An 8,062-nucleotide genomic window follows, 5' to 3' on the forward strand; every position below is an offset into this window, starting at 1 on the left:
AGAGGTAGTGAGGAAATAACGTAACGTGTGTCTTCGGTCTTGCAAGGCATCTCTGGGAAGGAGCAGCCTTGGAAAGGGGTGTGTTTATCTCTTCTTTTTTGTAGCCACTCACAGGTGGTCAGGTTCAGATGACCTCTCTACGAACTGAAGAAAGGCACTTGAGTTTACAATCACGCAGAGGGGCAGTGTCCTTTGAGGCAGGTCGTTATGCATCATTGAGCTTTCGTGGTGGCTCAGGTGGTAAAGAATCTTCCTGCAATACAAGAGAGGCAGGTTCCTTCCCTGGTCGGAAAAATCCCCTGGAGCAGGGAATGGTTACTCACTCCAGTATTCTTGCCTGGGAAATCCCATGGATGGAGGAGCCTGGCAGGCTACACAGTTCACGGGGTCACAAAGAGGCAGACATGACTGATTGACTAACAACTTTGACTTTGATTATATATGATTATAATAACAGCAGCAGTGAAAAGCAAGTCATCGAAAGAGCTCCAGCCTGGGGTCAGAATTGTTACTTCTCTGCAGCAGTTAACAAGCTCAGGAGCGCATCGTGTGGACTCAGCTTCCCTGGAGCGTGTGGGGTCGAAGTTCCCCATCTAGGGATCGAACCTGTGGTCTCCAGCACTGGGAGGCAGGTTCTTAGCTACTGGATCACCAGGGAAGTCCCACAAGCACAGTTTTTGAGATCTCCCTTGGTGACCTTCTCTGCACAGTGCTTCTCAAAGAGGAAGATGCTCGGTGACCCCAGACAAGGTGACACACGCCGCTGGTTCTGATGGAGCTTGTTTAGTGTTGAGCCTGAGCCTGCATTTCTTTTTTGTTTTTTAATCAATTTACTTATTTTAATTGGAGGTTAATTACTTTACAATATTGTAGTGGTTTTTGCCATACACTGACATGAATCGCCATGGGTGTACATGTGAGCCCATCCTGAACCCCCTCCCACCTCCCTCCCCATCCCATCCCTCAGGGTCATCCCAGTGCACCGGCTTTGAGTGCCCGGGTTCATGCATCAAACTTGGACTGGTGATCTGTTTCACATATGATAATATACATCTTTCTATGCTATTCTCTCAAATCATCCCACCCTCGTCTTCTTCCACAGAGTCCAAATGTCTGTTCTTTATTTCTGTGTTTCTTTTGCTGTCTCACATATAAGGTCATCGTTACCATCTTTCTAAATCCCATATATATGCATTAATATACTGTGCTGGTGTTTTTCTTTCTGACTTACTTCACCCTGTATTATAGGCTCCAGTTTCCTCCACCTCATCAGAACTGATTCAAATGGTGAACTTGCATTTCTAACAAGCAACCCAGGAGATGCCATCACTTCTGATTTCAAACCACACACTTTACAGAAGGAGGTCTTCTCAAAGTTTGTCCCCCTTTTAAAAGTTCCGTGCCGTACCATTTCCCCATGTAGATTTCTCTGTCCTTAACCATCAACTTTGGTCTGACAAGACCTGGAAAGCTTTTTCCTAAGGCTGCTTTTGAAATGTGTTTTGAAAGGACCCCTTGGTTTGTTGCATCTATCAAAATTCTAGAAATGCATTTCATTTTTTTCTCAATATTTTTTTCATATGGAGCAGTTTGAAGTCTTGTTGAATTTATTACAATATTGCTTCTGTTTTTTATGATTTTTTTTGGTGGGGGGCTATGGCACATGTTGGTTCTTAACTCCCTGAACAGGCGTTGAACCCACACCCCATACATTGCAAGGCAAAGTCTTAACCACTGGACCACCAGGGTTGTCCCCAAAAGTACATCCACTTTGATAAGGGATTCCATTTAAATAAATTGTGAAACAATTGGTACACATAAAAACCATTAACTAATTTGTTAATTGCAATGTTGGAACATTTAGAAACAAATTTAACAGTCTAGCAGCTGTGGCACAGTGATAGTAGAAAATAGAAAAATTAGAGTCATACATTAGTTCTCAATGAATCAATATCATCTGTGAATATATTTGTACTTGAAATAAACAGAAATACAGTTCTCTTTATATTTTAATTCTTCTATATGTCTAAAACAAAGATTGCTCTCCTGTATATTAATATGTTTGTGTGTTAAGGGAAACGTATGTGTATGTATGTAGAAGTTTTAGAAAATGTATCGGAATATATTTTCTTTTCACTGCTGTGCGGTTTCTGCTGACAAGCAGTATGAGTCAGCTATAGATATACATGTATCTCCTCTTTTTTTGGATTTCCTGAATATTTACGTCACCACAGAGCACTGAGCAGAGTTTCCTGTGCTCTAGAGTAGTTTCGCATTAAGTATCCATTTTATGCATTAAATGAGTAGTGTATATGTGTCAATCCCAGTCTCCCAGTTCATCCCACCCTCCTTGCTTCCTTGGTGTCCATACATTTTTCTTTTTACATTTATGGTCATCATTTCTATTTTGGAAATAGATTCGTATGCATTATGTTTGTCGATTTCACATATATGCGTTATTATACAGTGTTTTGCTCTTTCTAACTTCACCCTGTGTGATAGTGTGTGGGCCCATCTGCATTTCTGCAAAAGGCTGAGTAATAGTCCATTGTGTCTACACACACACACACACACACACGCACACACACATTTATATACCACTTCTTTTTTCATTCCTCTGCTCATGGATGTTTAGGTTGCTCCCATGTCCTGGTATCTTAAGGAGTGCTGTTGTGAACACTTGGGTTCAGTTCAGTTCATTTCAGTCACTCAGTCATGTCCAACTCTTTGTGACCCCATGGACTGCAGCATGCCAGGCTTCCCTGTCCATCACCAACTCCTGAAGCTTGCTCCAGCTCCTGTCCATTGAGTTGGTAATGCCACCCAACCATCTCATCCTCTGTTGTTCCCTTCTCCTCCTGCCTTCAATCTTTCTCAGCATCAGGGTCTTTTCCAATGAGTCAATTCTTCGCAGCAGGTGGCCACAGTATTGGAGTTTCAGCTTCAGCATTAGGCCTTCCAGTGAATATTCAGGACTGATTTTCTTTAGGATGGACTGGTTGGATCTCCTTGCAGTTCAAGGGACTCTCATCTCCAGCGCCACAGTTCAAAACCATCAGTTCTTCAGCACTCAGCTTTCTTTATAGTCCAACTAGGACATCCATATATTAGGATGTTGTACATTTTAGAATTATGGTTTTCTCTGGGTATATAGAATTTAAACAAAACTGTCAGAAGAACCTAATTCTGTCTAGGAGGTTAAATGGCAAATTAAGATGGAAAATAATTTAATATGAACTTATGTGATCATGTACCTATCTGTGATTTTCTGTAAGTTTAGTGATATATCTTCTTTACTTGTTTGATAGTTTTCAATTCAATATCCTTGACCTCCAACTTTATGGAATATTCTTTTCAATTTCTTTAGTACAGAAAAGACAGAAGTCTTCTGTTTCACCACATCAATTTTAGTTCCACATCTTTCAAGTACTGTGTCTACATTTCACCTGGATTATTAATTCCAATAACATAAATCTGTTTCTAGTTACCCCGTGATATTTATCTGTTGGATTTGTGGTGATAATTTGTTTTTTTCCTATTAATATTGAAAATACAAATACACATCTATGTATATATGCATGTATATATACACACACATGTATACATATGCTATTTCACAGTTTATGGCTTGTTTATGCTAGGTCTTGACTTTCAATAGCCCTTAAGAGATTCACCCCATAACTGTATTGTGTTGCCTCTTGTCTATCCACCCATCCAATCCAGCATTTGCAGAAGTACTATAAAGACCACAATCAGAGCTCCAACTGCATACACTCTGCTTTACAAGTAGCAGAACTTGCCCTTGACCACCATTACTATGAACTAAACCATGGAAACATCCATTCCTGGTGCCTTTGACATTGACCAGTTGTAGCCCATTTGGAGGTCATGACTCTGTAGGAAGTAAAACATTTATTCTGTTACATATCATTAGGTCTAGTATTATTTTCCCAAGACTTGGAGCAGATTTTTAAATTTTTTGTCCAACGTTTTAAATAAGTTCTATATCTGTATGTTTTTGAGAGAAAAATAGTTGTTTGTTATTTCTGACTGCTCTGAATCTTAGCTGCTGCCCTGGCTTTCTCTAGCTGTGGCGAGCAGGGGCTACTCTCTAATTGTGGGATGCAGGCTTCTCACTGTGGTGGCTTCTCTACTTGGGGAGCACGGGCCCTGGGCACGCGCGTTTCTGTAGTTGTCAGGCATGGGCTTAGTTTCTCCGTGGTGTGTGGGATCTTCCGGGATCACGATGGAACATGAGGCCCCTGCAAAGTAGGTGGATTCCTTGCCACTGGACCACCAGGGAAGCCCCATAAGTTCTATATCTCGAGTGCTCACTAGATCTGTTGCATTCAAAATACCTCTGTCAGTGTGCTCTGCCCATTGCCATGGGAATGTTCAGCCCCTGGAAATGCTACCGTCTGTGGCTCTTTGACTGGAGAAGGAAATGGCAACCCACTCCAGTATTCTGGTGGGCTGCCGTCTATGCAGTTGCACAGAGTCGGACACGACTGAAGCAACTTAGCAGCAGCAGCAGCAGCAACTCTTTGAACCATGACTGGCTGGAAGAGCATCTTTAGATCCTGGAATGTGGACCAGTTACAGCTGCCTCATTTTGCTCCCAAGTGTCACCTGCTGCCCCATCTTTGATTCCTTCTGTTGCAGTCATTTAGAAGTATGAGTTCCTTCAGCTCAATTGCAGAAATGTTGGTGCTGTCAGAAGAGGCATTTTCCCTCAGTTATGATCAATGTCCTCTGACACTTTCTGTGCATACATCTTAGTAAATCCGAACACGAGTTTCTTTGCCTAACATGAGTAAGACGCTTTCTGGGAACATCTCTCTTCACCCGACTGCCCCTCTCACTAGAGCAAGAGCATCCATAATCCTGTCCCCTGTCCAATGATGGATTACTTCCTTTTCTCCTTCTCCCACGGACACCTCTAGGACATCTCTAATTAATCCTGCAGATGAATATTGTCTCTGATGAATATCTCTCCTGAAAGTGAAAGTGTTAGTTGTTCAGTCATGTCTGATTCTTTGCAACTCCATGGACTATATCCCATCACAGTCCTGTGTCCATGGGATTCTCCAGGCAAGAATACTGGAGTGGGTTGCCATTCCCTTCTCCAGGGGAACTTCCCAACCCAGGGATCGAACCCACATCACCTGCACTGCAGGCAGATTCTGTACCGACTGAGCTACCAGGGAAACCCATCTACCCTCTTAAAGGCATATATTTTTGGACAGTTAAATTTAATGCCTATATTTGTGTGTGATCAAGTGACTTTTGCACAGACACACATGTGCAGGGATGATATTAAATCAGTTTATTTAAACCCTCAGAAATCAAATACCACCAAACAGGATTGGATTAGTGACCAGCAGAGATGAGATGAGAGAGGGAGTGTGAGTGTGAAGAGTGAAGGATCGTGTTACTCAGGAACCAGGAAAGTCATCTTTGTGTTGTTGATCTTGATTCCATGGAGACGAGGATGGGTCTGGTCTCAGGGACTCTTTCTGTAGTTGAGTAAAACAGAACCAAAGGTTTAATAGAGTCGACCGCATGATGGCTGACGGGGTGAGCCTCAGACAGCAGGCTGTCCAGGGTACAGGAGCTGGTAGCTGATCCAATGTCAGAATCCCAGTGGACCTCAGTACTCCACATCTCTGTGATGTTGGAGTCCCTGTGGAATTCTTCCCAGGATGTACATAAGGTGGGACCTTTTATGTACTGGATGCAATCTAAGAGTAATGATTACAGAATGCATGTTCATGAGCTTGGTTCATATTAAGATGGTTTACAGACTCTATGATTGGAGTAAGCACCTCTGATTCTTTTGTATTTGGGGGCTTCAAGAGACAATTTTTTATGTTCGATTATAGTTGATTAACAATACTGTTTTACTTTCTGCTCTACAGAACAGTTACACACACACACAGGTATATATGCGTGAGTTTATACACACATGCATATATTCTTTTGCATATTGTTTTCCATTATGGTTTATCCCAGGACATTGAATACACTTCCCTGTGCTCTACTGTAGGCCCTTTTTGTATATCCATCCGGTATGCAATGGTTTTTCTCTCTCTGTTAATCCCAAACTCCCAATCCTTCTCTTCCCCTCCCCTTAGGAACCACAAGCACATTGTCTATGTCTGAGAGTCTGTGTTTTGCAGATAAACTCATTTGTGTTGTATTTTAAAATCTGAACATAAATGATATCATATGCTTTTTATCTTTCTCTCTCTGACTTACATTACTTAGCATGGGCTTCCTGGTTGCTCAGACAGCAAAGAATCTGTTTGCAATGTGGGTGACCTGGGTTTAATCTCTGGGTCAGGAAGATCCCTTGGAAAAGGAAATGGCAACCCACTCCTGTATTTCTGCCTGGAGAGTCTTATGGACAGAGGAGCCTGGTGGGTTACAAAGAGTCAGATACAACTGAGCAACTGGCATTCAATATTCAGGTACTTAGTAAGATCGTCTCTAGGTCCATCCACATTGCAGCAAATAGTATCATATAGGTTTTTTTTTTTTTTTTAATGTTTGAGGGGTGTTCCATTGTATCTATGCATTACATCCTTTTTTTTTTTTAACCATATTCACATGGAAGATAGTCTTTTTATTTCCTTTATTTCTTCCATTTTGCCTCCACTGAAAAATAGAAGCTACAGTTTAACTTAGATAAGTGTCATTCTCTGAAGCTATCTTAGTTTAGAAAGTTTAAAGATGACACTAAGACAAAATTGCCTACTGAGGGGGAATATAAAATAAAGGCAAGTCTCAGACTGTGGTTGGAAGGCCTTTACTGGTCCTGTAAGAATTATGTGAGGTTAAACTGGATTTGAGGGACACGTGAGTTCTCTTTACTCCCCATTCTCCTGGAGGAGGGATGTGTGTGGGCAAATGTGAGGTCAGGACTGGTGGGAACACAAGTTTCCACCAACTTGTGGGGATTCCTGCTTCTCTCTGATGACTCTGGTCTGAAGTTTCCTTCAGGTTAAAACTTTCTCACCAAAGCTGCTTAGTATTAATCAGCCAACCAATTGGAAATTTAATATGACTCAGTGCAGTTCAGTTCAGTCACTCAGTTGTGTCCAGTTTTTAGCAACTTCGTGGACTTCAGCATGCCAGGCTTCCCTTCCATCACCAACCCCTGGAGCTTGCTCTAACTCATGTCCATGGAGTCGGTGATGCCATCCAACCATCTCATCCTCTGTCAACCCCTTCTCCCACGTTCAATCTTTCCCAGCATCAGGATCTTTTCCAAAGAGTCAGTTCTTCATATCAGGTGGCCAAAGTATTGGAGTTTCAGCTTCAGCATCACTCCTTCCAATGAACGTTCAGGATTGATTTCCTTTAGGATGGACTGGTTGGGTCTCCTTGCAGTCCAAGGGACTCTTAAGAGTCTTCTCCAACACCACAGTTCAAAAACATCAATTATTTGGTGCTTAGCTTTCTTTATAGTCCAACTTTCACATCCATACATGACTACTGGAAAAACCATAGCTTTGACTAGACAGACATTTGTGGGTAAAGTGATCTCTCTGCTTTTTAATATGCTATCTAGGTTGATCATAGCTTCACTTCCAAATTTAAACAAGTATGTTTAAATTTCATGGCTGCAGTCAACATCTGCAGTGATTTTGGAGCCCCCCAAAATAAACTCTCTAACTGTTCCACTGTTTCGCCATCTATTTGCCATGAAGTGGTGGGACTGGATGCCATGGTTTTCGTTTCTTGAGTGTTGAGCTTTAAACCAACTTCTTCACTCTCCCCTTTTACTTTCATCAAGAGGCTCTTTAGTTCTTCATTTTCTGCCATAAGGGTGGTGTCATCTGCATATCTGAGGTTATTGATATTTCTCCGGGGAATCTTGACTCCAGCTTGTGTTTCTTCCAGTCCAGCATTTCTCATGATGTACTCTGCATATAAGGTAAATAAGCAGGGTGACAATATACAGCCTTGACATACTCCTTTTCCTATTTGGAACCAGTCTTTTGTTCCATGTCCAGTTCTACCTGTTGCTTCCTGATCTGCATACAAGTTTCTCAAGAGG

The sequence above is a fragment of the Ovis canadensis genome, chromosome Y, assembly GCF_042477335.2.
Source record: "Ovis canadensis isolate MfBH-ARS-UI-01 breed Bighorn chromosome Y, ARS-UI_OviCan_v2, whole genome shotgun sequence".
Taxonomy (NCBI): Eukaryota; Metazoa; Chordata; class Mammalia; order Artiodactyla; family Bovidae; genus Ovis; species Ovis canadensis.